Here is a 20,861-nt window from a genome sequence, read left to right as displayed (position 1 = left end):
GGCTATAATTTAAAAATCATACTAAGTGCATAGGCATTGACTTTTGCTTCTGACAATATTCTCCACAGAGTAGCCTGAGTGGTTGGTTTTTTTTCCCTTAGATTATTTCATTTTGATTTTTTGAAAAAGAAGATAAAACATTAACTTTAAGCTATTTCTTCCCTAAATGAATGGTTTGATATTTCTTTTTAAAAATACCAACAGGACATGCTATCCTTCTTCTTCAAACACCCCAAAGGCTCCCTATTGCTTCTTGAGATCCTATGTGGCCTGGCATCTCTCTCATTCTCCAGCTTTTTCTTATATTTTGTTTCTCTGAGTTTCTTCTATTCCCCCACATTTGGCATGCTCTGTCCTACCTTGGTGCCTTGGCATGTGCTGTTCCTTTTGTTGAGAAACTCTTCCTTCCCATTTTGATCTTAGGTCAATCATTACTTTCTCACAGTTACTGTTTTAGTAAACAACGTACTTCCCCTTTGTTGTCCTTACCATACTTACAAACATGCTTGCATTTGATTGGCTCTGTTTCCTCATTATACTACAAGCGCTACGTGGGAAGAGACCATTCTGCTATTATTTCCCCAGCACTAGGCATAGTGTCTAAGTGGTTTGATATGTTTGTTTCATGAATTTTGATATGTTTGTTTCATTTGCATTTTCCAATGATGATTATAATAAATTTTAATTTGAACTTCTCCACAGAACTTTTTTTTTTTTCCCCCGATCTGTGGCTCGATATCATGACCCTGAGATCATGACCAGAACCGAAATCAAGAGTCAGAAGCTTAACCAAATGAGCCACTCAGATGCCCCTGCACAGGACTTTCAGTGATGACACAGTCCCTTTATAACTGACCTCTCTAATCAGGTTAACTTTCCCCACTGGGTCAGGAGGGCACAGGAGAGAATTCAGTTGCAAAGGAAGATCTTGCCTATTAAGTAGCGTAGTCCTGTCGGGGCAGGAGAGCTCATTTCAGAGTTGTTTAGCCCATTGTGCTAAATTATGTCCCAAATTTTCTCACCACACAGAAGTGTGACTTGTGTACACTCTGCGTGTTTGGTTTCCATCACAGACAAACTCTTACCAGAGCTCTTCACTTGAAATTTCTACAAGATCATTCCTACGCAAGGCAGGATGTTAGTTTTGTTCTCACTCTTTCAACCTTCCAGAAAGCATAACTGTGGTCCACAACTAAGATTTAAAGGAATTACAGAATGCATTAGTAGCCACTTCAGAGTGTTTTGCAAGAGTCAACATTTCCTTCTCATATGGTCCATTTTGTTCTTCCAAAAATCCTCTGGGTTTTCTCAATTTCTTCCCCACTTTCACCTTTTTTTACTTTCTTTACTGCTTGCTGCAGTCAAAAGATACAACTGGACAGCATTAGGAAGAGAGGATATGACCAAGCCGGAACACTCTGTCCCGGTCTAGTCACTACACTACAAGGACCCACAAAGCCTGAAGAGACTCACTGATGGAGGCGTATCGTGATCAAGGAGATGAGGCAGATGGGGTTATTGAGGGACAAAACATGAAGATTACAGCTATTCATTCTGCAAAGATAAAAGCTATCACAGGATATGGTTAATAGCAAGAGAGACAGGGATATGGTAAATAGACTTATTCCCAATACTGTAACTATGTAAAATCTCTTTGCATCAGAAAAGGTCAAGGAAGGGGAGAGGATTTACTACATTATCCATTAGGCAGTTAAGAGACTCATTACCTCAAGTCATGTTTGTTACTGACTACAAATATTGATAGAACAAACAAAGATTAAAAAAAATCACATGTGATATGACAACATATTCATGATGTAATATTATCTAAATATTAATAGAGCAAACAAGAATTTAGATACAATCACGTACGGTGTGACAACAGTTTCATAATGTATTATATAACATTAACTAAAATATTAATAAGTTAAACAGGGTTTAGTATAAATTAAATCTGTGATATGACAGCAGATGGACACTGAGGTATTAAGAGAGTCCAGAACAGGGGTCAGCAAAATATAACCCATGGGCCAAATCTGACCCCTTTGGCTATTTTTGATAATGAAGTTTTGTTGGAAAATGTCCACACCAGGGGCACCTGGGTGGCTCAGTTGGTTAAGCATCTGCCTTTGGCTCAGGTCATGATCCCAGGGTCTTGGGACCGAACCCCACATCAGTCTCTCTGGTCAGCGGGGATCCTGATTCTCCCTCTCCCTCTGCCTGCTGCTCCCCGTTTGTGCTCTCTTTCTCTCTCTCTCTGTCAAATAAATAAATAAAATCTTGAAAAAAAAAAGAAAACGGCCACATCTTTCATTTATGCATTGGCTATGGGGCTGCTTTTATCTGACAAGGGCAGAGTGGAATAATTGTGACAAAAGCCGTGTGGCTTGCAAGTCCTAAAACTTTTCACTATCTGGCTTTATACAAAAGAAGTTTGCCGATTCCAGGCTAGGACATATTAGGAACATGCTAATATTATTCATATTTGAGGTCCACGTTAAGCAAGATGAAATGCGTTTCTCTAGATGAACACCCCTTGTTTGCTGCAGGATTTTGGCTAGGGCAGCAATTCAGATAATCATATGAAAAGCCTAAAAAATGCATATTTAGCCATCATTTGATCATCATATCTTTGGAGGTTTGGTAATCAAGTTAAGGATGCTTCCTGAATTTTAGGGGGATGATGAGAAAACACGCTTCTGATTGTATTTTGGCTCTTTTTGATGCTTTCCAATTTGGGGCTCCCCTTCCACAAAGAATCATGGAATTACTGGGAAATGAAACTCAGAAGTTTGAGATGATGTCATAAGGTCAGCTGGAATTAAGATTAGGGCTTCTGATTTTCAGATCAAAATATTGCACTTTCCTGTACACCAAATATATTAGCAGGATTTTACCCACAGAGACACCAAATTCATAGTCTTTGGAAATAGAGACTTCTTTTCTTCTTTTTTTCCCCCCATGAATTTCCCTGGTATGAAATCAATCTGCATACATGTATTATGACATGACTTTGGTAATCACAACAGTTGCACTGCCTAAATTGTTATATAAGAGAATAAGTTAGAAAAACCGAGCCATTGTTGGGGGTTTTTGTTCCCACTTTGCATAATGAAACACATTTTCTGGGACAAACTTCCACCTGTGGGCAAATGCCTTGATCCCTCTTCTGACAGTAGTGCCCAGAATATAGAGACCATTGTTAAAGGTGGAGTTTGTAGTTGAATGTAGTTCCCATGTGACAAATTGATATCAGTTGGAAGTCAGGGAGTTGCTATGTTGGGGTTGGCAATATTAAAATCCTCTCCTATTTTCTAAAGCATTGAATCCCCTAGAGAATTTAAATTTTCTGTCAAAACCGAGCAGAAAAAAGCCCCAGCAGTTAATGATCAAGATCTTGACTTTGAGACATGATGACTGAGCCTTTCATGCACAAAACTAGAGCTCTGACTCAGTCACTAAGTCCAAGTCTGAGATTCATTAAGGTAATTTCATTTTTAACCATCATCAGCGATAATCGGTGTCATCCTTCTTCTCCCACTGAATGTTTGCCATCTGCTGGGCAAATTCACCCACAAAAAGGAAGTCTCCATAGCAGCCGCCTACCTGCATAGAAGAAAGATTCCCGGAGAAGCTTAGTGCTCTGCCTCTGAATAATGTCCTAGGTGCCTGGATAATCAGAGCTACCTATCACATTGTACGATAATCAAGTCCTACCGGGAAATTCATTGCTTCCAAAGGAGCATCAGTGAAAAGGTCCCAGTCAATGTCCACTTCTGTAAAGCAGGTCTCCATGAAATACCACTGTGGGAAGCGGCTTTACATCTGACGTGTAGTTGGCAAGTTCTTACTCCATTTCCTGAGAACTTTGGTGAGAATCCACGAACATTGCTTACGTTCCATTTGAAGATTTCCCTAAGCCGCCATATGTGATTTTAATTTTAAAAGAAACCCACAACCTTTTAAGTGATTTACACATGGATCGTGCCTTAGGTTTCCAAGTATTCCCCGGACATTACTGATTCTCACCTGAACAGTACAACACAGGATATCTGAAGCCCTTGTTACAGCTGTTCCTATACCTACTTTAGTCTTTTGCAGATTTTTGCTGTTGGATTCTTACCACACACTTTGTTCACAAGTGGAAATGTCCTTTTCATAGCACTAGTCACAGTTATGTTTAAGGAATCAGAAGTATATGGAAAGAATAAGAATTAACCTGAGAACAACAACAACCATCTAACCCTAATAGTTCCTTCTGGTACAGTCCACAGAGCCGGCGCCACACAGCCACCGAGTCTGAGGCCCCCTCTATGTGGCCACAGGAAAGCAGGCATTCTTGCTTTTGCAATTGTTTGGCTTTCCACAAAACCCCTATCATTTCATCTCTCACAAATGGAAACAGACATGCTTTGTTAGGTTGGTCTTCAATCCTAGGTGCCCGGGGCCCGGTGCCCGTAGAGTCCAGCCCCTGGCCTCTCTGGCCTTTGTCTGGCCTGAGACTAGTCTAACAGGCTCTCTAGCATGAGTGAGAAGCCGTGTCCTCACCAGCAATGAGATTTTTTTTTTTTTTGCAGCCCATTTCCAACCTTCCCCATTGTGCTTGCAATGGTACAATCTATCCCTGAGCTTTTCCCTTTGCCTTGGTTTTACTGGAGGAAGAACAGGTGCTTCTCCACTTTTCTCAGTTCTCGGAATCGCACACTGCCCAACTGGCTCTGATGTGCCTGCTGGCATCAAATGTAGGGCAACTGGAGAAAGGGTATTTAGCTAATCTCTTAGCGTCATCTCTCTTGAGGAGTTTTCCTGAATACTTATCAGATTTGGGTTCTAAAGGCCCATGTACTCCCAATTAAGTATCTGGCTATAAGCACGGTCCTGAAAGTGCACCATGTGTGGCTGGGTGCACAAGTCACCAAATCCAACGATTGTCATCCTGAGCCTTTCTTCTAGGTGCGACACACTGCTTTAACCATCCGAATATATGGGGTTCACGGGAGAAGGGCACAGGCTCATTTGAGGGGAAAGCATAGATGAGGTGCTTCTCATCCATGATCGTACTCCATCCTCGGAATAGTCCTGGAATGTAGGCACTATCATCTCCATTTTTCCCAATAAGGACACTGAGGCCTAAGAGAGGTTTAGCAAACTTTCTATGGACCCTTCCTAGTGGCACAGATTGAAACAGATTCAGCAGAAGGAAGGAATATGCTGCTTTTGCATTCACGTCAATTCTTTTATAAGGACTGCCAACTAGAAGTGCCATGTTGGTCTGCTGGTGAAGTGCAGGAAGGAAGGGAAATGGTTGAACTGAATGACACAGACAGGATTTTTGAGGGACTTAGAGGCTCATTAATCATGCTAAGCTCAGACTCAACACTGAGTCCATGCCCTTATAATTTTGCCTCATTGACCGTACATTCGTTGGTCTCCACCACTAAGTCATGAGTTCTTTGATGAAGGTGAAACTAACAACTCCCATGAATGGAGTGCTTCCTTGGTGCCAAGCGTTTTACATACGCTCATCTTGTCTTATTCTCCCAGCAACTGTGGAACGGATGTTTCAGTGTCCTGATTGTGGAGATGAGAAAGTAAGGCACAGAGGGTAACTCTCACCCTGATACTTAACTACTCCATCTGGATTATTTGTAAAATCACCATTGAAAGCGCATGCCTACCAATACCCACACATGGACATCTTATGTAATCTCATCTCCTCCTCTATACCTGTCAGATGAACCTTCTCCAAAAATATTGCTATTCATCCTCTACTAGGCACATTGAGTGTGCCTAAACTTGAGTTTAGACAGGAAGCTCCGGGACCAATATAGAATCCATGCTAGTAGGACTGGGAGGTCAGCAATAGAATGCAAGCTCTGGCTTCAAGGGGTTGCAGCATCTTAAGCTATGAAATAACTAAACAAAGGACATCTAGCCTATATTTGCATAGTGTATCTTCATAAAAGCATGGCATATTTTTGATAATTATCCAGTAAGAGTGATTGCCTATGGGGGCAAAGGGTGGCTGCAAGATAGGAGAAAGAAGTATTTTTCAATGAACACTCTTTTGTACCTTGAATTTTAAACCGTGTACAAAAATAAGTACAGTTTTAAAAGTCACAGGTCTGAACAGTGTTACGGTTTCAGTGATGTCCTTTGAAAAGTAAAATCAGAAAAGTTTGCTAAGAGAAAAATAAAATTCTTCTAGTTAAGCCCTGAAGGAGGTGATGGATGGAGTCACCCTTGTGATCGAACAGCTCCCATCACACTGCTCTGAGATTTGAATGACTTGGTTTCTGGACGTACAAACATTTGGTACATAGTCACTCTCACTTTTTGCTGAATATTTAATCAAACCTGTTCCAATAAGGGAGGAAATAACTTTATTGGTTTAAAGATGAATTTTTTCCTTTTTAAAATTGTTATATTAGTTATCATACAGTACTTCATTAGTTTTTGATGTAGTGTTCCATGCTTCATTGTTTGCGAATAACACCCAGCGCTTATTGCAATAAGTGCCCTCCTTAATACCCATCACCATGCTAACCCATCCCCCCACGTCCCCCCCCCCGAAACCCTCAGTTTGTTTCCTGCAGTCCATAGTCTCTCAGGATTCACCCCCCTCTCTGATTCCTCCCCCCTTTATTTTTCCCTTCCTTCTCCTGATATCCTCCATGCTATTCCTTATGTTCTACATATAAGTGAAACCATATGATAATTGTCTTTCTCTCCTTGACTTATTTAACTTAGCATAATCCCCTCCAGTTCCATCCATGTCAATGCAAATGGTGGGTATTCATCCTTTCTGATGGCTGAGCAATATTCCATTGTATATAGGGACCACATCTTTATCCATTAATCTGTTGAAGGGTTTCTCGGCTCCTTCCACAGTTTGGCTATTGTGGACATTGCTGCTGTGAACATTGGGGTGCATGTGCCCCTTCGGATCAATACATTTGTATCTTTGGGGTAAATACTTAGTAGTGCAATTGCTGGGTCATAGGGTAGCTCTATTTTTAACTTTTTGAGCTGCCTCTGTACTGTTTTCCAAAGTGGCTGTACCAGCTTGCATTCCCAACAACAGTGTAAGAGTGTTCCCCTTTCTCTGCATCCTCTCCAACATTTGCTGTTTCCTGCCTTATTAATTTTTGCCATTCTAACTGGTATAAGGTGGTATCTCATTGTGGTTTTGATTTGAATTTCCTTGATGGCTAATGATGTTGAACATTTTTTCATGTGTCTGTTAGCCATTTGTATGTCTTCATTGGAAAAGTGTTCGTGTCTTCTGTCCATTTTTTGACTTATTTGTTTTTTGGGTGTTGAGTTTGAGAAGTTCTTTATAGATCGTGAATACCAGCCCTTTATCTGTAATGTCATTTGCAAATATTTCGTGGGTTGCCTCTTTGTTTTGTTGACTGTTTCCTTTGCTGTGCAGAAGCTTTTTATCTTGATGAAGTCCCAACAGTTCATTTTTGCTTTTGTTTCCCTTGCCTTTGGGGACTTGTCTTGAAAGAAGTTGCTGTGGCCAATATTGAAGACGTTACTGCCTATGCTCTCCTGTAGGATGGATTCCTGTCTCACATTGAGGTCTTTCATCCATTTAGAGTTTATCTTTGTGTATGGTGTGAGAGAACGGTCCAGTTTCATTTCTCTGCATGTGGCTGTCCAATTTTCCCGGCACCATTTATTGAGGAGATTGTCTTTTTTCCATTGGATATTTTTTCCTGTCTTGTCAAAGATCAGTTGACCATAGAGTTGAGGGTCCATATGTGAGTTCTCTATTCTGTTCCACTGATCTATGTGTCTGTTTTTGTGCCAGTACCATGCTGTCTTGGTGATCACAGCTTTGTAATATAACTTGAAATCAGGCAACGTGATGACCCCAGCTTTGTTTTTCTTTTTCAACATTTCCGTAGTGATTCGGGGTCTTTTCTGGTTCCATACAAATTTTAGGATTGAAAGATCTGGAACAAAAAATCCTAAAGACAAATTTTTTAAAATGAAGCTGTCTATAGGGTTCTGAGCTATCTGGAAGATATTCGAAGACTTTTTAAAAATTAATTGATGTCCCACTGCTGTCTTCCTAACTTAAATAAGATGAGAGTCTAATGCAACTATAATTATAGTTCTCTTTTTCCTTTGTAGTTTTGAATTTGGAAGTTAATACAACCATAGGAAATATCTGACATACATTGTATAACATTTTAAAATAATTTGATTTTATTGAAAATCAAACAGTTGAATGAACAGATTGATGACTTGATTACATAAATTCAACACTTCCAATGAATGCATGTCAGTTTCTATAGAAAATTACCTTACGGCAATTGGAGCAAGAAAAAATGCCTTCTATTTAACTGAAATATATAATAAGTTAAAACTTACAGCACAGAAGATGAATTTTTACAATTATTGCCTCTACAGTTTGCTGCTGAAGAATTCATTAAAGGAGATAAACTTTAATGCATGTCTTTGTATAAACCTCAGTTCTGTTAAATTCATTGCTGATACTACCATTAGGAAAGGAGGAAGGTCTGTTACTTTCACACTGATTACTGGAAAACGAAGTAACTTGAGAGAATTTTCTAGAAGAAGGTAGGGAAAACAGTCTGGACTACTGTGTTCCCCAGGCTTATTTCACTTCTAATAATGAAACTGTGGAGAGAATCTTCAATATTTTTAAAGCAAAAATATGATAACACATCATGTCATCTGCAAAGAGTGAGAGTTTGACTTCTTCTTGCCAATTTGAATGCCTTTTATTTCTTTTAGTTGTCTGATTGCTGAGGCTAGGACAACCACATGCAGAAGAATGAAACTGGACCATTTTCTTACACCATATACAAAGATAAACTCTAAATGGATGAAAGACCTCAGTGTGAGACAGGAATCCACCAAAATCCTAGAGGAGAACACAGGCAGCAATCTCTTCAACCTTGGCTGCAGCAACTTCTTACTAGACACGTCTCCAAGGTAAGGGAAACAAAAGCAAAAATGAACTACTGGGACTTCATCAAGATAAAAAGTTTCCGCACAGTTAAGGAAAGAGTTGACAAAACTAAAAGGCAACCTACGGAATGGAGGAAGATATTTGCAAATGACATATCAGATAAAGGACTGGTATCCAAGATCTATGAAAAACTTACTTAACACCCAAAGAACAAATAATTCAGTCAAGAAATGGGCAGAAGACATGAATAGACATTTCTCCAAAGAAGACCTACAAATGGCTAACGGACACATGAAAAAATGCTCCACATCACTCGGCATCGGGGAAATACAAATCAAAACCACAATGAGATACCACCTCACACCTGTCAGAATGGCTAAAATTAACAAGACAGGAAACAACAAATGCTGGCAGGACGTGGAGAAAGAGGAACCCTCTTACACTGTTGTTGGGAATGCAAGCTGGTACAGCCACTCTGGAAAATGGTATGGATGCGGCTCGAAAAGTTAAAAATAGAGCTACCCTATGACCCAGCAATTGCATTACTAGGTATTTACCCCAAAGATACAAATGTATTGATCCGAAGGGGCACATGCAACCCAATGTTTATAGCAGTAATGTCCACAATAGCCAAACTGTGGAAAGAGCCTAGATGTCCATTGACAGATGAATGGATAAAGAAGATGTGGTATATATATATATATATATATATATATATATATATACCATGAAATATTACTCAGCCATCAGAAAGGATGAATACTTACCATTTACATCGACATGGGTGGAACTGGAGGGTATTATGCTGAGCAAAATAAGTCAATCAGAGAAAGACAATTATCATATGGTTTCATTCATATGTGGAATATAAGAAACAGCACAGATGATCGTAAGGGGAAGGGAGGGAAAACTGAATGGGAAGTCATCAGAGACGGAGAAAAACCATGAGAGACTCTTAAGTATAGGAAACAAATTGAGGGTAGCTGGAGGGGAGGTGGGTGAGGTGATGGGGTAACTGGGAGATGGGCATTAAGGAGGGCACGTGATGTGATGAGCACTGGGTGTTATACTCGACTGATAAATTATGAACACTACATCTGAAAAAAATGTGATAACAAACAAGTTAATGACCCTCTTGTTGTCATTAGTTTCTAAAGGCCAGCCTCAGATGACCCCGCAGAGCAACCAGAATTTGTTGCATAGCTTATTGAGGAACTCTGAGTTCTTCCATCTTTTGAGAAGGGACAGGGAGGTGGGCACAGCACAGGAACTATGAGCGGTGGGCAGAAGAGGAGGTAAGGAGAAGAGGGGGCATTTCATGAGAGTCCTCAGGTGTTGGCAACTTTGTCCAGCCAGCTCCCTGGGAGGGTGGGTCTCCTCCCACCTTGGCCGGGTGCCCTAGATGCAGAGTCCTCCTGGAGAGGGGCTGAATCATCCAGCCTCTGAATTGTGGCATTTCCTCTCCAGTCCCACTCCCAGAAGCCCTGTCCCCGCCAAAGCGTCTCTTAGTGGCACCCTGGGGTTTTGCAGAAGAAACAAGTCTGATTCTGAAGGTAGCGGCTTCAGTTATGTAGCAAAGAGTGGAAAGGAAACAGAAGGAAAGCAGCACAGCTAGAGAACGTGGAGCTGTGCAGCGAGCCTCGGTCCAAGACCTGGCTTGGCCACTTTCCAGCTGTGTGAACTTGGGCAGATGACTTTACCTCTTTTTTTTTTTTGCCTCAGTTTCTTCATTTATAAAATGATAGTAGTAAGAGTACTCACTCAAAGGGTGGCTGAGAGGATTACATGTGAAATTCTTAAAACAATTCCTTGGATACAGTAAGTGCTCATTAAATGCTTACTATTATGATGTCAGCATTTACGTGGAGAAACTGACCAATGGCAAAAAGCCATGTGTAAATGTCTGATGGCATGAAGGATTCGGTAAATGCAGCCAGAGTGTCCAAATACTCAGAAAAAAAGATAAACTCAGGAACGTGAATGTGACGTTTCCAGCATTTATGGAAAGCATAGTAATCAAAAACAATAAAATCCATCAAAAAAGTCTTATGAGACAGGATGACATTTTAAGGGTTAGGAGGTAAAAAGCAGCAAACAAATTTCTCCCTGGACAGGAATTTGATTTTTTTTTTTCTGCTTAAATAAGCTAGGGTAAAATCCCTAATGTTTCCAAATAGCATTAGATCTTATTCCATTTTGGCTCAAAACCAGTGACCCGAGTAGGGATGGGGCAGAAGCGACGATCTTAGACAGGACTAGGTCCGCCATCACTGTTGCTGGCCCTATGCACCTGGAAGGCGCGTTGGCCCCACCTCCAACACCGCACCTGACTCCCACCCTTCTTCTACTCCATGCTCCCGCCTTAGTGGGTCCACCCTCACCCACTCTACCTGCCCTGTTCCCCCTCTGCTTCCAGCCTATGCTGCATTCTGCACACGGAAGCCCAGGAGAGCTCTAAAAATGCAATGTAGAACACGTTACTCCCCCATGTCGTCTTATTTTATTTTCCCTCCCCTCCCCTATGATTATCTGTTTTGTTTCTTAAATTCCACGTATGAGTGAAATCGTATGATAATTGTCTTTCTCTGACTGACTTATTTCACTTAGCATAATACCCTCTAGAGACAAACCAGAAGAGACTCTTAACTCTAGGAAACACACTGAGAGTAGCTGGAGCGGAAGTAGGGGGGGATAGGGTAACTGGGTGATGGGTATTAAGGAGGGCACTTGATGTGATGAGCACTGGGTGTTACATGCAACTGATGAATCACTAAATTCTACCTCTGAAACTACACTATATTAATAATACATGTTATAAGATATTTTATAATACACTAGATGTTAATTAATTGAATTTAAAAAAAAAGAACACATTACTCCCCTACTTAAAACCTCCCAACAATTTCCTTAAAGCACTTAAAATCCTAACTCCACCCCATGACTTCCAGCCCTCTAGGCTGTTTCCTGACTCTCCCTCTTCCTCGCTGAGATCTAGCCATACTGATCTCCTTTGTTTCCTGAACTGTCAACCCTTTTCCAACCTCAGGGCTTCTACCTGGCTTTCTGTCTTCCTGATTTTTGTACTGCTTTGACACTGACGTGTTAGCTCAGATGCCACCACGTCAGAGAGAACACCTCTTGTGATCCTATTCAAAGCAGCCCTCATCAGACGTCATTCCCTTTACCTCACTTGATCTAAGCACTAACCAACTTACTGGATTTTACTTACTGATTTCTTAATGTGGATATCTGTTTCCTCTCACAGGACTATAAATTCCATTCCAGCAGGAACTTTATCATTCTCTCTCCAGGTCACGTAACAGCCTCTGGCCGTAGCAGACCCTCTGTCAAAGTTGAGTGAATAAAAACTGCCAACGTCCATGATGCTTGGCTACCAGGAGGGCTTTGTCCACCCTACTCTTTGCAACGTCCTTCACAATTTCTTATCTTCTAATTCTGCAATCTTAACACTGTAGAAAAGTACAACGGTACATCACTCCCTTTCTCCCTTGCCCTCCAAATCTAGTATAAAAACTTGGTTGTTTTTTTTTAAAAGATTTTTTTATTTGAGAGAGACACAGACAGAGAGGAGAGCACAAGCAGGGTGAGGGGCAGAGGGAGAAGCAGACTCCCCGCTAAGCAGGGAGCCCAATGTGGGGCTGGATGCCCGGACTCCGGGGTCATGACCTGAGCCGAAGGCAGACGCTTAACCGACTAGGCCACCCAATGCTTTCTGGCATTAATACAACCTTCCAAGTCTCAGACTTAATTAGACCCTGGATTATTATTCTCAGATTGATTCCACAACCATTTTCTGTATCCTAGGTTCTTCTACCTTTGGGTGACTTGTAATTGTCTCTTTCCAAACTAAAATTCATGACTTACCTAACATACCCTGGGGCTGGTAGTCTCTTGTATCCCAAATGACTTCTCGGGCTGAGAGGGTTTTGCACAACCTAGTTAGCTCTTGGCCATTTCACTCTGTAAAGTCTATCCAATGACAATCCCCGGAGAATACTGCTGTAATTACATTTTTAATAAGGGTGTGAACAAGAATGGAATTAATTGGCTTTGAAATGGCTGAGAGAGGAAAGCAAGTGTTGCTAAAGATGAACATAGCAATTGGGAAATTTAATGCATGGGTGGCAGAGAAGCTTAACCTTTATCTTTCAATCTCATACTTATCGAGCTTCTGGCAATCTGATCTCCAAATGGCACTTACAGAAATTTTTGTCATGAGGCTATGCAGGGCATTCTGAGTTTGGAGTTAGTTTAGATAAGTAGAAAACTTAATATTATGCTAGAAACCATGGTGCCCAAAGAGGAAAATGACAACAAAAATATGGTTTGGATGATTTTCTGGGGTCATGTGATCTAAAACAAAACAAAAGGAGAAATACAAATAAGTAATTAAGATTTTGATCTTAGCTGAGCAGTAAGATCAGCTCGTACCGAAGCACATTATAATCACCAGGAGAATTGTAAATAAATGCAGATATCCAGGCTCCGTTCCCAGAATCTTGATTCAGTGGGTCAGTGGGTGGGGCCTGGGCATGTGTATTCTTAAAGCTCCTGAGATGACTGTCATGAGCAATTGGTGTTGAGGATTACGGTTTCAGAGACTTGCTTTTTGCTATAACAGAAGATCCTGGAAATTGTTCTTAAATCGGTAATGGACTTAGAGACAGAGAAAGAGGAAATAACCCATTTGGGAATGGTGCAAAATTAACTGATCTTCTTGTTCTAAAGAGTCTAGTGCCCAGACTCTAGCTTTTTTCCACTACCTTTCATGAAGATCTCCCGGCCTCACCATTGCCAAGAAATCCAGAAGTTCCCCAAACACACAAAGAATTCCCTAAAAATGCAGCTGCAAAAATTGCTGGGCTTTCTTCTCTTCTTTTCAGGTGTGTAACAAAAATCTGTATCTTTTAGTGAACAGGAGCTTCAGAGAGGAATTAGAATAGCCCCAAAGTTCTGGGGTTAAGGAGCCTTCGCTTCACAGAGGTAGGGCTGGAGGAGCTGTAAAAGGCATGGCCAAACTTTCACTTGAATAGGAACTCCTAGATCGTAGGGTTGGGCCTCCTGGGACTGCTGTGGCTGCCTCTGCCCTGCTGACACTCATCATCACAGCGCTGCAGCTCAGGCCAACTTGTCATTTTTCACCTACTGATCTATAACACTGATTCATTCATTGAAGAAATAACATTGCCGGGACAGAGTATTCTAAATCAACAGGAGACTGGGCTGACTCGCTTTGGGAGCCAAATAAGATATGGGGAATGCAGTGGATGAGAATTCTCATTTCACCTCGTTGCCAGTTAGCCTCAAGGCCCAAGGCAAGTAATTAAACTTTATTTCCCAATTTGTCAAGTTGGAGAGGTGAGGGAAGTTTACAGATTACTGTAAAATAGCTACTGTGGGCACAAATGGGCATGATAATAAAGCCCTTCCCAAAGATTACACCAAGCCTGGTGGATACGAGCAACTGTGAGATACCAACTGCCCCACACTTAGCTAGGACTTGACTACAGGACACTGAAAGCACACACAGAGTAAGGAAACAGGCAGTTAGTTACAACTTTTAGCCATACCCAAGTGGACAGGGTCACTATGAACAACAATTATCTATGAATTAAAAAGACTACATAGAAATATACATGTATAGGGGTGTCTAGATGGCTCAGTTGGTTAAGCATCCAACTCTTGATCTCAGCTCAGGTCTTGATCTCCAGGTCATGAGGTCAAGCCCCGTGATGGGCTCCATGTTAGGTGTGGAGCCTACTTAAAAAGAAAAAAAAAAAAAAAGAAATATACGTGTATATCAAATTTCTATAAAGACCACAATTCTTGATTGTCCATTTAATCCCCTTTCAAATATTACCCCTTAAATTTACCTTCCCATGATTATGATCTAAAAACCTTGTGTTTTTTGCTCAGTGATTTTCAACTCTGACTCACAATATTCATTTTAGAATATTCTGGAGAATTAAAAAAAACAGCAACAACAATACCGATACCCCGTCCCTACTCCTAAACTGATTAAATGAAAACTGTGGGGGTGGGGTTGAGGGATCAGTATGTTGTAAAAGTTTCCCCGGTGATGATGCCAATCATTCCTTTTCACAACACCAAACCCTCTCAGCACATTCCTATTGTTGTGGGACTACGTGCATGTTTCCTTACTGGAAATGCCCTCTCTCCCCATCTCCATTTGTCCTTAGCCTCATTTTACACCCTTTGATGTCCATCTTGTACCTTGTCTTTCTCGGGCACACTGCCCTCTGGAATCTCCAAACTCTGTTTCATTCACCTAACACTTGGAGAATATTATCTGACATTGCTCCTGGTGTTTTTATGTTTATGCCCATCTTCTCAACAAGATAATGTGCTCCTCCAGAGCAAAGCCCTCAGTTTTGTTCTGTTATTTTCCTTCTGGAGTCTGGCACAGACTTCTTGACTTAAAAGATGCTGAAGGATATGGTTGCTGTTGATGTAGATATACTAAAATTCACTTGGGCTCAGCTTCTCACTGTCATTTCCCCCTCAGATGTAGATTTCAAGTGAAAATGAACAAACACTATTTGCATATCTGAAACAACATCTCTTCTTCTTTTTTTTTTTTTAAGATCTTATTTATTTATTTATCAGAGAGAGAGAGAGAGCACAACAGGGGAAGCAGTAGGCAGAGGGAGAAGCAGGCTCCCGGCTAAGCAAGGCGCCTGACGCGGGACTCGATCCCAGGACCCTGGGATCATGATCTGAGCCGAAGGCAGACGCCTAACAAACTGAACCACCTAGGCGTCCCAGAACATCTCCTATAGTGTTTTGCTCAAGCTACTTTCCCATGGATGAATGTCTATAGTCCTCAGGTCATCAGTGACACCCAGCCAACATTTGTATAGCATGTTTCTTCATGAGCGTTTTATGTGGCATTATCTCATCAGCTCTGAACTTGCTACAGGATTGCTGGGGGAAGCAGGGTGAGGGTTACACAAACCAGTAGACGAAGTAGAATCCAGGCCTCCAATATCCCAGGTCAGAGGCTTTCTGTAACAACTTCAGAATCAGACTGCTTTCCCTTTGGAATACATGAAATTATAGGAACAAATCATATCTTTACTTTGGTGATGTGATATTCAAGGGCCACTTTAGCTAGCGGACAAAAGAAATCAAAATGACCCTCTGTGATATTCTTGGAGCAGTCCTTCTGGAAACTGGGACTTCATATTGTTCAGGCTGTTTTAAGCAAAAGGAAGAGAGGAAGAAACATCATCCCAATGAGATGTCTTATTTGATGGGCTTTGCACACAGACATGAAGGCCTAGCTGTCTCCTAATCTAATTTTATGAAGTGCCAGAATGACAGAGACATTGTCCTGGGAAGTGACTTTAAGGTAAATCTAATTTTAGATTCAAAATGACGCTTTGGTCTTAGGATGTTCGAAAACTTCTTGAGATTTGCCTTATGGGTAAGACTTGAGAAGTCTGAGCCAAGAATAAAGATGAAATTATGTTAGGAAGAAGGGAGAAAAGTTTCCTATCATATATTTGTCACCCATTAGTCTATACCAGTTTTGTTAAAAGCAATTATGATGCAAGTCATATATGCAATTTGAGCTTTCCTATTAATCGCATTAAAAAATTAAAAGGAGGGGGGCGCCTGGGTGGCACAGCAGTTAAGCATCCGCCTTTGGCTCAGGGCGTGATCCCGGCGTTATGGAATCAAGCCCCATATCAGGCTCCTCCGCTATGAGCCTGCTTCTTCCTCTCCCACTCCCCCTGCTTGTGTTCCCTCTCTCGCTGGCTGTCTCCATCTCTGTCGAATAAATAAATAAAAAATCTTTAAAAAAAATAAAATTAAAAGGAGGGACACCTGGGTGGCTCAGTCGGTTAAGCATCTGCCTTCAGCTCGGGTCTGATTCCAGGGTTCAGGGATCAAGTCCCGTATCAGGGTCCCTGCTCAGCAGGGAGTCTGCTTCTCCCTCTGCCCCCTCCCTTCCTGCTCTCTCTCTCTCTCAAATAAGTAAATAAAATCTTAAAAAAAAATTAAAAGGAAGCAGATGAAATTAATTTTAATAGTACATTTCATCTAAACCAATGCATCCAAAATATTACCATTCTAACATATGATTAGTATAAAAATTAATGAGGTGGGTTTTTTTGTTTTTTTGTTTTTGTTTTTGGCTCTAGGTCTTTGAAATCTAGCGTATATTTTTACACTTACAGCACATCTCAGTTTGGACTAATCACATTTCAAGTACCCAGTCCTCACACGTGGCTAGAGCTGATGTGCTGCACGGAGCAAGTTTAGACACGCTCACTGGAATTTGGGGCACGAGATACAAATCGCCTGTCAGCATTTAGTCACCTAATATACTTTTGACACTCTCCTTCTGTTAGCTCCTTGCTATCTTCCGGGAGAGATTATTTCAAAGGCCACATGCTATGTTAGCAAAAAGTTTTCGGCTTTGGAGCAAAACAGACCACGGGATTCGAAGACCAGCTCTGTGACCTCATGCTAGCTGCTTCCCTTCTGTGAATCTTGGTTTCCTCCACTATCAAATCAAGACAAAAACAGCAAACTCACCAGGTGGTTGGGGAGGTTAAATAAGATAGGAGATAAGTCCACAGCACAGCCGAGAAGAAAGAGTATGACGGGCAGTCAGTCAAGAACTTCCCCTCCGTAAAACTCGAATTGATTTCCAAGGTGCCATCTCATTATATTTGAGGCTCTACTGGTCCATTTATTCCGCTCCCAGCTCTTTCCCTGGGGGTTTTTCTGCGAAGGCAGTCTGTCCCCAGGCCTTCTTCAGGCTGGCTCCCTCTTTTTACGCAGGTTTAAGTGCAAGAGTGACCTCTTTGCGGAAATCTCGGCTGCTGTATTTCCAGTTGCCTCCAAGCCCGGCTACTCCTGAGCCCCCAGCCGCTCTTCGCTTTCTTCATAGCATTTCTCAGTATCTGAAATGATCTTATTTCTGCATTTGCTCACCTGCCTCCTATCCGTCCCTCTCTCTAGCATAGAAGCTCCGCAGGAGCCGGGACCTTGTCTGCCTTACACAGAGCTCTGCAAGTGTTTGTTAAATGAATAAACGAATGAATAAATGCTTCACGCAGGGAGGTAACTGTAAATGGTGTCCTGATTCTCAAGGCTGTGGAGAGCGAACATTCAGAGCTCTTCTGAACCTAAAAGAGTTGCAGGAAGTGAGTGGCTCAGAGCCAGCCTTGCCTGCCGAGGCCTGGTGTTGCCTAACTCGCTTCTCCCAGCTGGATCTGGAAAGCGTTGAGAAGATCATTCTTCACAGGCCATTTCATTGTCGCTGCCTGTTAAAAGGTATCGCATGCAACGTGTATGTTCACACCACTTAAATCATCTAGAAGATTTGCTTATTCCTGCTCTAAATGTTCTGAAGAAGAAGAACTGGGTTGGGACCCCCTGGGCATGAGGCAACCCTCTGATGCCAGCGAGCTGGGCGGCACCAGGCAGTGTGAAAAAAGTGAGCGTCGAAGTCGGACAGACCTGGGCTGGGATCCTGGTTCTGCCTTTCAGCAGCTCTGCAGACTGGACAAATTATGTAAATTTGTTAAAGTCTCAATTTATCTGTAAAGCTTTAAATGATAATTCATACCCTGCAGTGTTGCTATGAGAATCAATTGAGGTCACGTAGCAAAGTGCTTAGTCCGTCTCGAAGGCTCAGTGAAAAGGAGGTCCCAGGGTTGTCGTCTTTGCATGCAAGAATGCCTTGCCGGAAAACTGACCAATCTTTGGAATGGCTACTTTGAAGGTATCCAATTTCCTTTTAGGATTCTGGTATCTCTTTCCCACATCTCCACGTCATCCAGCTTCTCGAAACTGAGGGGCCAGTACCAAAGAGAGACACAGAGAGAAGTGGAGAGATACAGAGAGACGGGATAAGCTCAATTGGCTATATCTGTGCCTCACTTTGAACGATGACAGTGGGGACAATTCTCTTTACAGAGACAGTTTCTAGGGTTTCTGGAAATGGATGAAACCATGAGACCTCGCCAGTGTCCACGCAGGGGTATTTGTCACTACAAGCAGAGAGCTAGCGAGTCCATGTTCGAGATTATGGGCCAAAAGAGAATAGGGAGGAAGGGTCGAGAATCCTTGTCAGTCTGGGCACATTTTATTTGCTGGCAACACAGACTGCTCCGCTTGATAAAGGGGAAGCAGTAAAGCCAACTCTGTATTTCGAATCCACCCCTCATCTTTGACACTAATTAGACCAGAATTGACTTTACTCATTCTTTTGCTGACACAAGCCCCGTGGAAGAGTAAACTGCTCTAAAAAAAGCATGAAACTATTTAACACTTACTTATAACCTCACAATAATATTAATAATACCAGTTTACTACGGACTAGAAACCAGCCATTTCCATTTCTCATTTTCCTTTTTTTTTTTTTTAAAGATTTTATTTATTTATTTGTTAGAGACAGCCAGCGAGAGAGGGAACACAGGCAGGGGGAGTGGGAGAGGAAGAAGCAGGCTCACAGCGGAGGAGCCTGATGTGGGGTTCGATCCCAGAACGCCGGGATCACTCCCTGAGCCGAAGGCAGACGCTTAACGACTGAGCCACCCAGGCGCCCCTCCATTTCTCATTTTCCTAACAACTGTGCAAGAAAGGCAGTATTGCTCCCCATTTTACAAACAGGGAAAGTGAGGCTTGGAGTAGTTCAGTGACTTGTTCAAGTGTGGGAGCTGAGATTTGAAGCCCAGTCTGTTGGGTTCCAAAGCTCCAGGTGTCCTCTGCTGTACCCTGCCAGCATTGCCAATGGAAGCCTCAGGGTCCCATAAGACAGGAGTCCCTAGTACTTTATTTTATTTATTATTTGTTATTTTTTCTTTTTTGGTGGGGGGAGAGGGAGAGGGAGAGAATCCATGCTGGGCATGGAGCCTGACACAATCAAGTCGGACGCTTAACCAACTGAGTCACCCAGGTGCCCCAGTAGGAATCCTTAGTACTTTAAAAGAAAAGTGCATAGGTCCAAAAGAGCATTATTACTACTCTTACTATGCACACGGCAGCAAACAGCACTTCGTTTCGAAAAAAAGCTTCGGCTTCACTGTCTGACATCCAGCTGGGTGACCTGAAGAGTTGTCTTTGAGACCGTGACTTCTACAGGTGGCCTTCGAGTGCTGTGTATAGGACTGAAAACTCCAGGGGTGAGGACCTCACCTTTGGAAAGTCATGAAAAGGGTTTGTGAGGAAGGTTCCCCCGGAGGCAGAGATTGGTGAAGCCTTTGGGAAACTGTATCCCAGGAGCTTACTCATGACAGGAGTGCTTGCTCCTTCAGCAGCATGGCTGACTCCAGACCCCCACGGAGGGCTGTAGATTACTTTCCTAGCCAGCCCAGCTGCCAGCAGAGGCTTAGGGAGGTGGTCTTGATACAAAAGGTCCTCAAAAGGAAGAAGAGGAATGTTTACCTGGGGTTCAGGCAGGGTTTTCAGGGAGTGTCCACAAATCTTGAGGGATTGCTTGCAAAACTTTAGGTAAGAACATTTTTCCCCCTTGGGAGAAGACTCTTAGCTAATTCTCAAAAGCACCCATGATTCCCAATTTTTAAGAACCACTAAAATTAAAGTTTTCATCCGCTTCTTCCTTACACTATTCAGCACATTTACCCCATATATATATATAGTAAATGTATATATATATAGTAAATGTATATATATTATATATAAAATACACTATGTATATACATATACAACGTTTAATGATACATATATGGAATGATTAATTTCCCTAAATGTTGCAAAGAAAACCGAGGCCCAGAGAGGATGATTGCCTTGCCAGAGTTTGCACAGCCAGAGGCACCGCTAGGGATAGCAGCACTCCACTGACCAAGAAGCATGAGACTGGGCGGCGGGGGTGGGGGGAGGGGGATCTTTA

The 20,861-nt window shown here is 42.0% G+C and overlaps 1 protein-coding gene across 1 annotated transcript in view; it reads right to left on the bottom strand.

The window, feature by feature from the left end:
* Positions 1-20,861, bottom strand: part of PRLR (prolactin receptor) — a 162,271-nt gene that overhangs the window by 140,185 nt on the left and 1,225 nt on the right. The gene's annotated exons all lie outside the window — the stretch shown is intronic.

Source organism: Ursus maritimus, unplaced genomic scaffold, assembly GCF_017311325.1.
Source record: "Ursus maritimus isolate PB19 unplaced genomic scaffold, ASM1731132v1 scaffold_15, whole genome shotgun sequence".
Taxonomy (NCBI): domain Eukaryota; kingdom Metazoa; phylum Chordata; class Mammalia; order Carnivora; family Ursidae; genus Ursus; species Ursus maritimus.
Note: the sequence above shows the minus strand (reverse complement) of the source record. Positions and strands in the feature narration are given on the sequence as shown.